This window comes from Anabrus simplex, chromosome 10 (genome assembly GCF_040414725.1).
Source record: "Anabrus simplex isolate iqAnaSimp1 chromosome 10, ASM4041472v1, whole genome shotgun sequence".
Taxonomy (NCBI): domain Eukaryota; kingdom Metazoa; phylum Arthropoda; class Insecta; order Orthoptera; family Tettigoniidae; genus Anabrus; species Anabrus simplex.
This window is the reverse complement of record NC_090274.1, coordinates 46,980,540-46,995,863: the sequence shown is the minus strand read 5'-3', so window position 1 is coordinate 46,995,863 and position 15,324 is coordinate 46,980,540. Positions and strand designations below refer to the sequence as shown.

At 38.0% G+C, this 15,324-nt stretch overlaps 1 long non-coding RNA gene across 1 annotated transcript; it reads left to right on the top strand.

Moving 5' to 3' along the window:
- The first annotated feature begins 1,296 nt into the window (after window positions 1-1,296).
- On the top strand, window positions 1,297-15,098 carry LOC136882033 (uncharacterized). The gene is made up of 3 exons (XR_010861069.2): window positions 1,297-1,392; window positions 5,184-5,310; window positions 14,935-15,098. It is a non-coding gene; the product is annotated as an uncharacterized lncRNA (long non-coding RNA).
- Window positions 15,099-15,324: the final 226 nt, after the last annotated feature.

Below are 15,324 nucleotides of genomic sequence, written 5' to 3'. Positions count from 1 at the left end.
CTCTATAATTGCAACCTGGCTTTTTCAGTAGTGGTTCTAAGTTCCTTTGAAGTTCTGAGAAAACTCTTCCTTGACTTTAAACGTTGCAGATGCGGTTCATGCCCATAAAGAGGATGGGTCCTTTCCTGTTCCACTGTCTTTCTTTCCTTGTTCGCAGCTATTTCTCTTCGAACAGAAGGAGGTGCTATCCCTGCAAGTTGGTAGAGCCATTCGACTGGAGTGGATTTCAAGCAACCTGTTATAATTCTGCAAGTGTCATTGAGAACTATAACTACCTGTTTGGCATATGTTGAATTATACCAAACAGGACATGCATACTCTGCCACAGAATAGGATAGTGCCATTGCAGAAGTTTGGATGGTTTCAGGTTGGCTACCCCACTGTGATCCAGCCAGTTTCCGTGAAAGATTATTCCTGGTGGAGACTTTCGATTTGCAGTTCATGCAGTGCTTCTTGAAAGCAAGAGATCTATCAAGTGTCACTCCTAGATATTTTGGAGACTCGCAGTGTTCCAGTTCGACCCCTGACCATACTATCTTTAACTTGTGAGTAGCTTCCCTGTTTCTCAGATGAAAAGCACACACTTGTGTCTTTGAGAGGTTTGGTTTAAGCTGGTTTGTGCTACAATATCTAGAAAGATCATTAAGGACATCCCTGAGGGTGTTCTCCACTGATTCAAAACCTGTGCTCTGGGTGGCTAGAGTGAGGTCATCAGCATACAAGAAGCTAATGCAATTGGGGGCTATGGGTTGGTCGTTCGTGTATATATTGAACAGAAATGGAGCCAACACACTTCCTTGTGATGAATCTCATTAGATTAAAGTCCTTGGTTAGATTGTAGACATTGACTAGTAGTAGCTGGTGGTTGACAGTGTCGTACGCTGCTGATCCACAATTATTTCTGTAAAATTTTGTTTGAAAATACAGTGAAATTAAACCTTTTCTTACATTTTTATCAGAATATCAGGGTGTGTCTTACGGTCTGAAATATATGGTACATTTTTTAAAAAGTAACCATTCAATTAGTTTTACTCACTTATTTCCCAACTCTGGTGATGTGATAACTATAAAGACAAAAGGTATCTTTTATTACCATGTAGGAATGAAATTATGCACTTTGCAAATTCATTACAACCAGAAATATGTAAATCACATTTCCACAGTTTACCAGCAAAAAACAAAAAAACAGTCATACATCCCAATTTAACATGTTAAATCTCTTATCAATTTACTTTAGGGTCTGTCGTAAAGATAACACTACAGTAGAAGGGAACAGAGAGAAGATGCTGTATAATGATGGAAAGACATTTGCAATATTCTATCCCACTGGAAATGTTAAAATATTCTACCCAAATGGAAGACAGGCCATCATCATTAAACGCGATGAGAAAGGTAAGTACGGGACTCTGTGTAATACTTTGACTGTATGCCTCATTGCATGATGACCCCAGTGTGCTAACAACATGTCAAGATTCCCTTGAAGAAGTATAAGTCAGCAATATCTTTGGGCCAATAGTACGCTGAACGCTTCTTGTTTCGTAATGTATTACGAGCCATAGACAGATCACATGCTCTCCAAATAAGCTGCATGGTGAGCTCAACACGTTTCTCAGATGCTTCTTTCCCTTTATAACAACATATTGTTCTGTTATACTATCCATTTCATTTCTTAAGATAGCAAGAAGTTTTCTCTGTTCGTACTTTCTATATTAGACTGTGTTGGTTTATATGATGTAATATTAATCTGTGAAGTTTCAGGAAGAATTCGAAAAGTAATGTACTGGCGATCACTTCCTGTGTATTCTTCAATCACCCGCCAGTCATTGATATTCGACACGATGTCCTCAGATACTAAAGTCACGTCCGGTATGGTTCCTCTACAGCCCAGTTGTTAAAAGGTTGGCACATTTCCAATATTAGTGACCATCAAACTCAACCTAGTGGCCATCTCCATAGTTCGGTGCCCTCTAGAGTCATACTGTGACATACCCCATTCTAGTACTTGGGCATTGAAATCACCAACCGCGATTAAACCGTTGTCAAAACCTTGTAATACGTCCTCTAGGCCATCCAGCTTAGCCTGAAATTCAAGTACTGACTCATTTAGCGTAAAGTAACAGCTCACTAAAGTATATCTACCAGTGCGGACCCAAACAAAACCGTCTCCGCATTCTTGGTTTGATACTGGGCATCTACCCAAATCTGGTATCCAAATTGCAGCTGTCCCACAATTATCCATGAACCATCCTGGGTGGTCTCTGTCTTGATAAGGTTCACTAAGAAGAAATATGTCTACTCCTATCTCAAAGGTCATCTGCGCCAAAAGATCATTGGCAGTTCTACTCCTGTGCATATTTCCCTGAATAACCTTCATCATTTACTACTAGTTTTAGCCTTTTCGGGAGCTTCACGAAACGCTGTGCAGGCTCTTGAGCCAAGTACATGACTTTAATTAGCTTCATTGATGTTAATGTTTGTGCAAATTATGCATCTCAGATTTGCTTTGCAACTTACTACCCTATGCCCGGCTTCTCCGCACTTAAAACAAAGTTTGCTTCTATCTGCACCTTTGCAGTTTCATACATGGTGCCCATACGAAAAACTTCGAAAGCAGCGAGATACCACAATCCTTTTTTGGATTCTACAATCCAACCATCCTATTTTAATTTTACACATTTCTAAAAGTTTCTGGGCCTCCTTATCTTCTATCTCAATGATAGCAAGTTTTTGCCCTCTGCTCTTCGGATTATTAATTGAGACTTTCAGTTCTCCTTCGAAATTCTGAAGATCCTGTCTTATAGCTTCCTCTACATCTAAGGCAGTGGTGATACTGTCCATGTCCTGAATTTCCAAGGTAGTGCAGGGAGTTAAAGTCTTCATATTGCCATCTGTTCCAAAAACAAGTTTTATTAAAATTGTCCCTGTTCTCATTTTGTCTTTTTTATTAAAAGCGAGAAGAATCACCCCAGTCTGAGTTTTACAAATAGATCGAATGCTCACACTGCTGTCTTCTGGTTTTATTTTACTTTGAATACCCTTCAAAACATCTGCAAAAGTCTTGCCGTTTGTTGGTTTGATAAGGACATCATCAGAATGATCCCTTTATTTTAAATACGTCCATTTATCTTGTTTTTTCCCACTATCAATGACCTCCATTCCGCCAGAATCTACCTCATTTGTTAAAGGTTGGGTATCTGTATCCTCCTTCATTTCTTTCTTGTTTTTTTCTTATAGGAAATCTCGACCAATTTCTCCTTATCTTTCTCCTCCCCGTTCATCACTAACGGTGCCGTAGGCAATTCATTTATCTCTCCGGTTGTTTGTTCCTATTTTAGATTTTCCCTAGCTCTGTGCAAACACATCCAATAACTAAAATGAATGTACAAACACACACAAATGACATTAAAAAGTGTTAAAAACATCTGAGATGAACTATGTGCACAATGTGTAAAATATGACAAAATTAAATCAGGCTCTAAAATTCTTAGATGTGTTGCATCATGTTAAAATATTCCCGTATTGCTTGTTGTTAAAATATCATGCTGAAAATGCTGAAACGTTCCTCTGATGATGGCCAGCCAAAGCCGAAACTAGTTCCTAGTTTAGAAATGTAATTTAAAGATTGCATAATACAGTATTGAAAAGGTAGACCATTACGACATTAGTTTAATTATTATTGGATAATCGAATACAAAATAATTAGTTATTCAATTATTTCATTTTATTCAATTATTTGATTTTATTTCCCATTTGATTATTTTTTTGAGTATTCATTCGAACGAATGAGGCAATTGAATAGTGAATCTTTTTTCCATCAGATTTTTTAATTATTATTCATTCCAAGCTCCATTCGAATGAATGAGGCAATCGAATAGTGAATATTTTTCAATTTGATTTTTTTATTATCCATCTAAAACTCCATTAGAATCAATAAGACCATCAAGTAGTGAATTTTTCCAGTTGATTATTTTTTTTATTATTCATTCAGAACTGCATTAGAATGAATGACGCAATTGAACAGTGAATGCTTTGAAATAATTGAATGAAAAATTATGTTATTAAGACAGTTAATTCACTCATTTAGTTTCAGTATTTGGAGATATGTATGGAAAAAGGCGTATTTCTATTTTTCATAAGAGTTCACCTATTCAATTATTTCAATCGATTATCCATCCGACACACTTAAACCGAAAAATGCCGCATTAGAATATTCTATGCCATACAACTGAATGATATTTGAAACTCATTTGATTATTTTATTTGATTACTTATTTTATTATTTAAATAATCAGATGGAGGTTATTCAAATATTAAAAATATTTGAGTATGCCATCACTACAACTGAATGATATTTGTAACTCATTCAATTATTTTATTTGGGGAAGCCTCCATGGCTCAGGCAGTAGCGTGTCAGCCTCTCACCGCTGGGTTCCGTGGTTCAAATCCCGGTCACTCCATGTGAGATTTGTGCTGGACAAAGCAGAGGCGGGACAGGTTTTTCTCCGGGTACTCCAGTTTTTCCTGTCATCTCTCATTCCAGCAACACTCTCCAATATCATTTCATTTCATTTCATTTCATCTGTCAGTCATTAATCATTGCCCCAGAGGAGTGCAACAGGCTTCGGCAGCTGGCACAATCCCTATCCTCGCCGCAAGATGGGGCTTCATTTATTCATCCCTGACCCAGTCACTTACTGGAAAACAGGTTGTAGGTTTTCATCATTTTTCATCAATTATTTTACTCAATAATGGATAGAGGTTATTCGATTATTAAAAGTATTTGATTATCCCATCACGACTCAGAATGTATTCATCAAGGCAAGTTTTCTAGTGTTGGATTAAGTGCTGTAAGTCTTGCAGAGTTCAACTGGAAACCATGATGTCATCGGCATAAACCAGTGTCCAAGGGTAAGGAGTCTGCAGTTCCGCAGCTGTGGTATCCAGGCATAGGATAAACAGAAGCAGACTCAAAGGCAATCCCTGATGAACACCAACTTGGATGTTAAAAGATAAATTAGAGAATTCAAAAACTGATGAGAGCTCATCTCAAAAATCCCTTTGCCAATTTTATGGCTTGTTTCAGCACGTTGTTTTTTTACCAATGATTTTTTTTTAAATCTGCTACACTTGTGAGATCTTCTTCATCAGCCCACAGAATTCTGATACTGAATCTATTGCCTCAGGCTGTCTTGTCACCATCATGTCTCCTGGAGGAAAGAATGAAAAAGGAACCTACATGAAACCAGTGACTGTTGGCACCTTTGATTCACTTGGCCATGGAGTCATTTACAATGACTATGGTAGTGTGAGGTGAGCTGGCTACTTTATTTTCATTAGATCCTTAATCATTGATTAGTAAGTGAACTCATGTCCTCATACCAAGTTAGTGCAGATGTACAATCATTCTGTAAATGATTTTATGTATAGTGGCATCTTCCATCTGGAGAGAACTTTTGTAACCACTTCACCCAGGCAACGTTGACTCTGTTCTAATTATCTGGGAGTATGCTATAATCCATACTAATGACTATCTACCATTTTAACCCATTGAGACAGACAATGAATATGTCCTAGAGGGGGAATTATTTTAAAGTAAATTTCTGTCTACAACTTTCTGTGAAAAAAAAAATATAATTAGGCTACTATCAAACTTTCAAAACATACAAAGAAAATTAAAAGGATCAAATACATTGCATGTTAAAACATATTTTCCAGTCTCTCTAGTAATTCAGGTGTGTGTGTGTGTGTGTGTGTGGTATGTGTCTGATTTCAGTCTACTTCTATGATGATCACCCAATAAATGCTTCGCATTGTCGTTGGTTTCTATGGTGATCATGTAAAAACCTGATCACCTAGAAATTCTGTTAAAACGTCAATAACAGTAGGATTATTTCCTGGCCTCCATAACACACTAGGCATTCACTCCACGAACTGCAGAACATGGAATATGTTTTATTTTGATATCGTCCTGCACCACATCCAATCTGTTGCCACATGAACGTCACATTTATCTTCTCTTTGCTCCTCCTCCTCTTCATTTACGGCACTATTCAATTCGTCATCATCAGAACTAGAACTGATACTACTCAATTCACTGTTACTTTCATCGGAAGAATTATAATTATGGGGCCGATGACCTAGATGTTAGGCCCCTTTAAACAACAATCATCATCATCAATTATAATTATCATCACTTTCAAGCAAAGATTCGATTTCTTTTTCTTTCAGCCGCCAACGAGCTGCCATGTTCGTTTACCTGTGTCAAAGACTAACCACTTGAAAATATCAAAAGACACCAAACTATCGTCGATTATCGATGTATGTATCCAAAGAATATGAAAAGAGATGTCACTTACACAAATACAGAGTCACAACTATCTCCTTCTATTGTGGAATCAGTTAAATTGCATCGTAAAGCATGAAAACAGAACAGTTCCGTGGTTCTGCCTCACGTCCATAGTAGCAGAATGTAGCACCAGGTGAGCGTGAACACATCATAATGAATAATAAAGAAATAATAAAATGATGAAAAATAGAAAAATATATAATTAGAGCCAAATTAACACTATGTTCGAGATTGTGGAAACTTTAAACTTACAGGTCTAACAAACAACAACTACGGAAGGATGTGGAAATGTGGAAGGAATCCTACTAGGCCATAAGATCGTATCTCGTTGTGAGGAAAAGGAGGCTTTCGACAATCACCCTCAATAAACTATATTACTGATTTACAAGACGGAATGTAATACAAATTCAAATTAAACAAAACAAAAAAAGGCATAGTAGCCGACAATGGAGGAAAAACTGATATCTCTAGGCTTTTAAATAGAGTTTTAAAAAAACAGAACGACAAAACAATTCAGCCCCTTGAATGGTATGAGATTAAAACTTTACATAGAAATTGCAACAGATGTATGGGAGTCAATCTCAAAAGAAAACAAATCATTAACATCATTAATCAAGCAAAGGAAGTTAAATTTACATTTAGTTACAAATACTGAATAAGTAAAGAGACTTGCCTCCAACAACAAAATGCTATGACTGTCCATCAAGGCACAGTCATTCATAAACCCAAACTTGGTGAATGTGGAAGCCAAGGTAGAAACTCCAATACGTAAAATAAATTTACATGATCAGAGAAATTTACATTAAATGAGAAAGAGCCAAAACACAAGAAAGAAATTTAAATCAGCCATAAGAAAATAGCGCTTACCTAGAGAGACCGGGGACCCCCAAATGGGGTAGACCCCGAGCACGTGCGCTCGCTAGGTCGGTCAGATGGAAAAGTCCCAGAACACACGCATCACACAAACAAAGCTGGCGGAGGCCGGAAATGGACCGATCACGAAGTAACCAATAGGGACACAGAATTTCCCCAGATCTCCATATTCACCAATGGAAAAGGTCGTTATTCCGACTAATCACAAGTCACTAGATTTCCGCAGGGGAAGTTTGAGAACTTTTCGCTACGCAATACTATTTCATCATCAAGAAAACGACACATGCCAGGCACGCTGCCTCACAAGTTATGTATCAAAATGAACATACCTTTATAAAATTTGCTTTCAATCCTAAAACACAATAACACAATATTACAAAATCCCTGCAAATCAAATGTCTCTTTCTCTTCACATTTCCAAATTTAGATAGATAAAGAAAACATATTTATAACAATGATTGAGATTTCAATGTCCTTACAGTCTTTTCTTGAGGCTTCCAAAATTAAATAATATATATATATATATATATATATATACTACAATAATTTTTAGAACACAAAATAAATTTCTTCTTCCGGGATGACTGTTCTAACGCAGGTCACACAGAGCATGGAATGGTTCCATGACTCTGCACCAGTGGGTTAACCACATAACAGCCCTCCTGGCAGTACCGGGAATCAAACCCAGACATCTGAGGATGGCAGTTAATAGTGCTCAATGTTACGCTACGGAGGCGGACTAATCATTGATTGATTATTATGAATGAAATGAGTTTAGATACCAAATGCTGAGAGTAACAGTATTAGAAATCAGTTACCTTCCTCTGTGGATGAGTCAGACTCCAGAATCCAAGATCATGGGTTCAAACTTGGCAGAGGTAGTTTTATTTTAAAGGGTGGAATAAACCTCTTTCAGCAATGCAAGCCGTGCAAAATCAGTGTGTAAAAGATCTCTAGGGAAACATTTGGTCTCCAACTGAAAAAAGTAAATTTAAACTCAACCATACATCACCCAAGAGAGTTCTGATTTCCCTGTTTTCTGCTAGAATAAAATGGAACATCAAAACTGACACACTGACAGCCTAAATGGCATCTAAAAAAGGCTGCTCGTGGTTGCCGAGGCCTTATAATTATTATTTCTGTCTGGAAAAGAGATGTAAGCTCCATACAAAAATATCTGAAGCCAGAGGTGCAAAGAAGTAGGGGCTGCCTGGCCGAGGCGGTAAAGGCGTGCTCGGTCCGCCCGGAAGGACGTTGGTTCGAATCCCCGTCAGGAAGTCGTAAAATTTAAGAAATGAGATTTCCACTTTTGGAGGTGCATATGGCCCTGAGGTTTACTCAGCCTACACCAAAAATGAGTACCAGGTTAATTCCTGGGAGCAAAGGCAGCCGGGCGTAGACCTAACCACTCTACCCCATCATGTGCTGAGATTAACAATGGTGGAAGCCTTTACCTTCCACTCCTCCAAGGGTCTTCATGGCCTGTACAGAGGTGACTTTGCTTTGCTTTGCTTTGCTTTTTAGAGGTGCAAAGAAAAAGAAACTTTTCCCTTTGCAGAAAACTAATGATCATGAAAATGTTTTTCATCGAATGGAAATTCTAAGTTCCCATGGAGGGAACTAGACACTTTTCCACCAATAGAGCTTGTCAAAAAAACAGATCAGATGTAAGGCTTTTCAGGCATTTGCTCTATTAACCCTACCCACTGATGCTTGGGTGTATGCAGGTGAACTTATCAGGAGCCCATTATAAGAAGCACAGTCTGATAACTGCATACAGGAGATAAAATCTCCACTATGGAATTATTGCCCGCCTAGCAATTCTGAATGGAAATTCTAAGTTCCCTCGTATGCAGTTATCAGACTGTGCTTCTTATAATGGGCTTCTGACAAGTTCACCTGCATACACCCCAGCGTCAGTGGGTAGGGTCTGACACATCCCACTCTGATGAGTCTAGTGTCAGACCTAAGACGAAATGCTGGTTAATAGAGCAAACGCCTGAAAAGCCTTACATCTGATCTGTTTTATGACATGCTCTATTGGTGGAAAAGTGTCTAGTTCCCTCCATGGGAACTTAGAATTTCCATTCGGAATTGCTAGGCAGGCAATAATTCCATCCATACTGGAGATTTATCTCCCGTATGCAGTTATCAGACTGGTGCTTCTTATAATGGGCTTCTGATAAATTCACCTGCATACACCCCAGCATCAGTGGGTAGGGTCTGACACATCCCACTCTGATGAGTCTAGTGTCAGACCTAAGACAAAATGCTGGTTAATAGAGCAAATGCCTGAAAAGCCTTACATGATCTGTTTTTTTAATGTTTTTCATCTTCAGTGACAAAGGCCTACCATAACAACTCATCATCATCATCATCATCATCAGCATAGGTTTGCCCTTCCAGTGAGCCAGGTAGGATGTTTGAAAACAAGTATCTTCCAAAAGTTGCCTATTCAAAAAGATTTAGTTGTCCATGATAGATTCCCAATTCCGTCCTCTTCTCAACACGTCTTGCCTTAGTTGGTCATCCATCTTCTTCTTGATCTTCCAGCTGGTCTTCTACCTGTTATTCTCTTTCCAAATAAGCACATGGTAACCTTGTGCTATTCATTCATTTAACATGCCCAAACCATTTAAGTCTAGATGACCTAAGTCTTTCCTCCATCGATGCATTTAGACCTAGGTTAGATCGGATCTCATCATTTTTCACGTGATCAAGTCGTGTCTTTTGGAGGGCAGTTCTAAGAAATTTCATTTGACAGGCTTGAATCCTACCACAATCCTTTGATGTTAGTGTGCAGGTTTCCAGAGAATATGTAAGGATGGGAATGAAATATGGCTTGTACAGGATCATTTTTGTTCTTTGGGGACCTTCTCATCCCATAGTAGGTGTCTAACGATACTGTAAACGTTAGAGCCTTTGGTTACTCTGTTTGTTATATCTCTCTCAGCTCTATTATTACAAGCCATTACGCTTCCTAAATATCTGAACTGGTGTACTACTTCAACTTGGTGGTCCTGTATTTTTATGTTGCATTCTGTATTATGTCTGCTGATTTTCAATGCTACTGTTTTTCATTCCATTTCATTCCATAATCGTCAAACTTCTTACACCATGCATTCAGATTATTTTGCACTCTCTCCTCTGTTTCATCCTATATTCGCCACATTGTCTGCAAACACCAGAGATGATAAGGCACTTCACTGTTGTACTCCTTTGGTTGTATTGAACCATCAGAGTGAACAACTCCAATACTGACACAGCTTTTACAACTATTGGATCTTCCTAATAAGATACTCCGGTAGGCTACTCCAAATTTTCTAAGACTTTTCCAAATAGTTGATCTAGGAACATTATCATACACCTTTTCAAAGTCCATAACCACAATAATTAGGTCTTTTCCTCTTCCCCGGTGTTTCTCTGCCAACATTCTGAAAGCACATATCAGAACTGTTGTGCTTCTTCCAGCCCTACAGCCATGTTGTTCCTCTTCTAAGATAGGCTGTAGTATATCCCTTACTCTGGCTTCAATGATCTTCTCCATAATTTTAAGGCCATGTGATAGGAAGGTAATGCCTCTGTAATTTTCACTTTTCCTTCTACTCCCTTTCATAAAGATAGGAACTATCATCCTTTTTGTCCCACCTTCAGGTACTTCTTTATCCTTCCATATTGTTCTGAGAACTCTATACAACCATTGTATTCCTGGTGGACCTGCAGCTTTAATCATGTCAGCTGTAAATTCATCAGCTCCTGCTGACTTACCACTTCTCATCATATGGAGATATATATCATATACAATAGCGACTAATGTGACATAACTGACGTTACACTTTCTATCATCACATTCTATTTATACAAATCCACAGCCACAGAATCTTTGATGGCCAAAGCCTACAGTAACAACTAATGTGGCGTCACTGATGGTACACTTTCTATTTATACAAATCCACAGCCACAACATATTTGACGACCAAGGGCTACGGTAACGACTAATGTGACGTCACTGACGGTACACTTTCTATTTCAACACGCTCTATTTATACAAATCCACAGCCGCAGCATGACTAATGTGAAGTCATTTCCAACTCACATGTTGTCATGTCACATTACACAAAATTTTGAATGACCCCCAGACATAACACATATTTGTGTCAAAATACGCTTAATCAAAAATGAGTAGTGGAAGTCTAAATCTAAAGAAATGCACATGTTTCCAGATACCAACAACATTAAAGCATTCTTCAGTACCTCCAAGGGTATATATGGTCCAATCATTTATGGAATGACTCCTCTTAGATCAAAAGATGGACATCAACTTCTCACAGACAATGATTCTAATAGCAGTCGCTGGAGAGAACATTTTCATGAATAACTGAACGCTGACTTGGAAGTGAACAAGCATATATTGAATGCTGTTGCTCAGGCTCCAGTTAAGGAACAACTTGGCTTATCTCAAACTCTCACAGATGAACAGAAGCCAAACCCAGTCTATGACACTTAAAGCAACTGTCCCAAATACCATACCAGCAGAAATCTTTAAGGAAGGTGGTGATGTATTAACCTCATAATCATTGTCTGGAACACCGAGTATAACCCACCACACTTTTGAAACTCACAATTGTTAGTAATCTTCAAAAGGGCTGACAGAGCAGACTGCGGGAAATATCGTGGAATCTCGCTTTTATTAATTGCTGAAAACACTATAATCTAAATTTATCCAACTGCATATTACCACTAGTGGAAGAGTTGGTCGTGCAGATAGGGGCGCACAGCTGTGAACTTGCATTTGGGATATAGTGGGTTCGAACCCCACTGTTGGCAGCCCTAAAGATAGCTTTCTGTGGTTTCCCATTTTTACACTGCATAAATGCTGAGGCTGTACCTTAATTAAGGCCACAGTCACTTCCTCCCCACTCCTAGCGCTTTCCTATCCCATCATCACCATAAGACCTATCTGTGACAGTGTGATTGATGTAAAGCACATTGTAAAAAAAAAAAAAAGTCCTATCGAAAACCTAGAGCAGATTCAGAACAAGCAGAGGTATATCAGATATGGTTTTCATAGCAAGCCATCAGCAGGATGAGTGTCATGAATAGCAAAAACATTGTTATATAGTTTTCATAGATCTTATGAAAACATTTAATTCATTAGATCGTGGTGGCAACTTCTGGAAAATCCTTGTATTTCATGGCTGTCCAGCAAAGTTCATAACAGTACTAAAACTACATAACAACATGATAACTGCAGTGATCAAAAATGGAAGCACAGTAGAACCCTTCACAGTTAAGACCAGCATGAAACAAGACTGCTTCATTGTGCCTATTCTCTTCTCTATATACTTATCAACAATTATACAGTTAGTAAAGGATCAGATTGCACCAGGAATATAGATCACATATTGCATGGATGGCAAATTTTTTAATGTTAACAGGCTGAAGACTAAGACTAGGTAGATCTCTACAGGGTGTCTCAAAATAATGTACTAACACTTAGAAGGACTCTAAAGTCATTATTTGTGGGCATGGAGACAAGTCTGAGGGCTTGAATTACAGAAACATGTTTGCAAATGTTCAAATTTATGACACTGATAATGGGAACCAATGGATTCACAAATGTCACGAAACAGTACATTTGGAATTTTGCGACATTGTCTTTCAAATTCCAATTTCAGTGCATCAGTTGTTCTTTGTTTTGTGCGATAAACCTTGTCCTTGAGGTATCCCCATAAAAAGAATAAGAGTGGGGATTGAAGTAGGGTTTCCTGCACCTGTTCTTCATTTCGAGGGCTGGTGGATGTCCATGGTCATCCAGAACATGTCTTGTTGATGTTGTGAACGGTTCCGTCTGCTTCAAATTTATCTCTGATGCGATAAATTGTCCAGTACATTGGTGATGGTTTATTGAACTCCCTTCTGAACCGTCTGTGCACTTCTGCTGCGTTTCCAGTTTTCCAATAATATTTAAGGACACACTTTTTCTCTTCAGAACTAAGTTGATCTCCTGCCATGCTGTTACATTAATTACACCTGAAAACAAAAATGAAACAAAATGTCAGCATGACTTTGTAGTCATTCAGAGTGTTAGTACTCTGGGACATCCTGTATTACATCCATCATAGAGCTTCATTATGACATTGCTATATTGTCACAATCTGAGGAAGAACTTCAAGTCATCCTAAATGCTTTCTCACAGGCATATCAAAAGTTGGGACTTAAAGTGAAGAAAACTGAAGTCTTACCAGGCAACTTCAGAAGCCCATGTTCAAGCCCAAAACATAAGTCACCAAGCAACTTTTACAAAATGTTTAACTGTTTTTCATACGTAGGAAGATAACCAACTGAAAAAGCCACTTATTTATTCCTCTCAGTAGCACAATATAGATTATAGGTGCATATTACAAAATTAAATAAAATAATCAAAACTGTCTTTCAACCTTTTAAGTCATGTTACGTACATTTAGTACGTGTTGAAGAGATATTAAGTACAGAAAAAATGGCCAGACACCAGTGGGATCCGAACCCACAACCTCCCAATTTCGTGTTGGTTGCTCTACCAAGTGAGCTATGGTGGCCTAGGCCATCTTTGTTCTGTTGGAAAGGATCTAAGCTACAGGTCTGGTACTACTACCATCACACTATAGAGTGCTTTTAAGTTGCCCGTTGAGGGCTAAGTCAATGAATATTGAATTTTCACGACCGCATTGTAATTGAAACCGACTTTCAACCTATTAGGTCATGTTATGTACATTTAGTACGTGTTGAAGAGATGTTAAGTACAGAACAAAAATGGCCAACCAGACACCAGTGGGAGACCTAAATGAAGAACTTAATACTATACGTGTGATAGCCAGATTTAATGGTTATAATAAAGGTTTCATCGAACGTATTATCAACAAATTCAGACATCGCTCTAAATCTAACTTAATAAAAGATAATCCCAGGCCTAAGTTATTCTCAACTTTTACATTCAATCAAAATATCTACAGCGTTACCAACCTATTCAAGAAACATAAAATCAATATTGCTTTCCGCACCAACAACAGAAATATGGATATTCTCCACAATTCCAACCTGGTCAACAAATCGGACCCTTTTACTAAGTCAGGAGTTTACAGGTCAGTGCAGCGACTGTAACAGTTCATATATAGGACAAACTGGTAGGAGCTTCAAGATTAGATATGCTGAAGATCTCAATGCAATTAAATACAATAGGTTCTCCGCAGTTGTTCAGCACATACAAAACATAAATTTAATGGATTAGATCAAGACTTAACAATATTAGACACATTGAGCAAAGGCCCCCTACTAGATATCACGGAAGCCTGTTACATACATCTAGACCAATACTTCAATCCTAATCTCAACTTGAACGACATTTGCGAAAAGCCCAGATTTGTATTTGATTCTCTTATTTCAGTTCTCAACATTGTTAAACTCCCTAAAAATAGCTTGTTTTTTCAGATTAAACGCCGCACGTTACCACATTATCCTTCCCTACCATGCCCATCTGACTCCGCTCCCCCTTCCTGACCCACCCCTTTTCCTCCCTTAACGATGGTCAATGCTTCTAGCAAACTCTAGCACTTGCTCGTTGCCACTCTCCACGCATACATCAGGCTATTTGAGGTGAGTCTCCTGCTTAACTTTATAGTGTTTTGCCCTATTTCCAATATCTCATTTTAACTCTTAATTTTATTTTCATACTTCAGGTTCCGAATTGGATCGAGAACTTTCTGGCCATATATTCACTTTCTCTTTGCCTGCAGTATGATCCACTTCTTTGAGTACCTCATAAATGACGGCTTCTTTTTATGAGTTGATGTTACAAGCCACCAGCAAACTTACTTATGTTACTTTATTATTAATACTCTGTGGAAGGACTGTATCCCATGTCAGTTTTTAGATGTCCATGTTTTATTTAACCTACTGTAGTGTTTAGCAGTCTTTAAACATTTGTTAATATCCTCACTTTCATTTTATACTTTGACCAACAAGCACATAACTTCTTTATATTCTTTTAAGCATTGTATTTTTACCTCATCTTATTAATGTCACTTATTACTGAGGGTTTATTATATGTACTACATACTTTTATATCT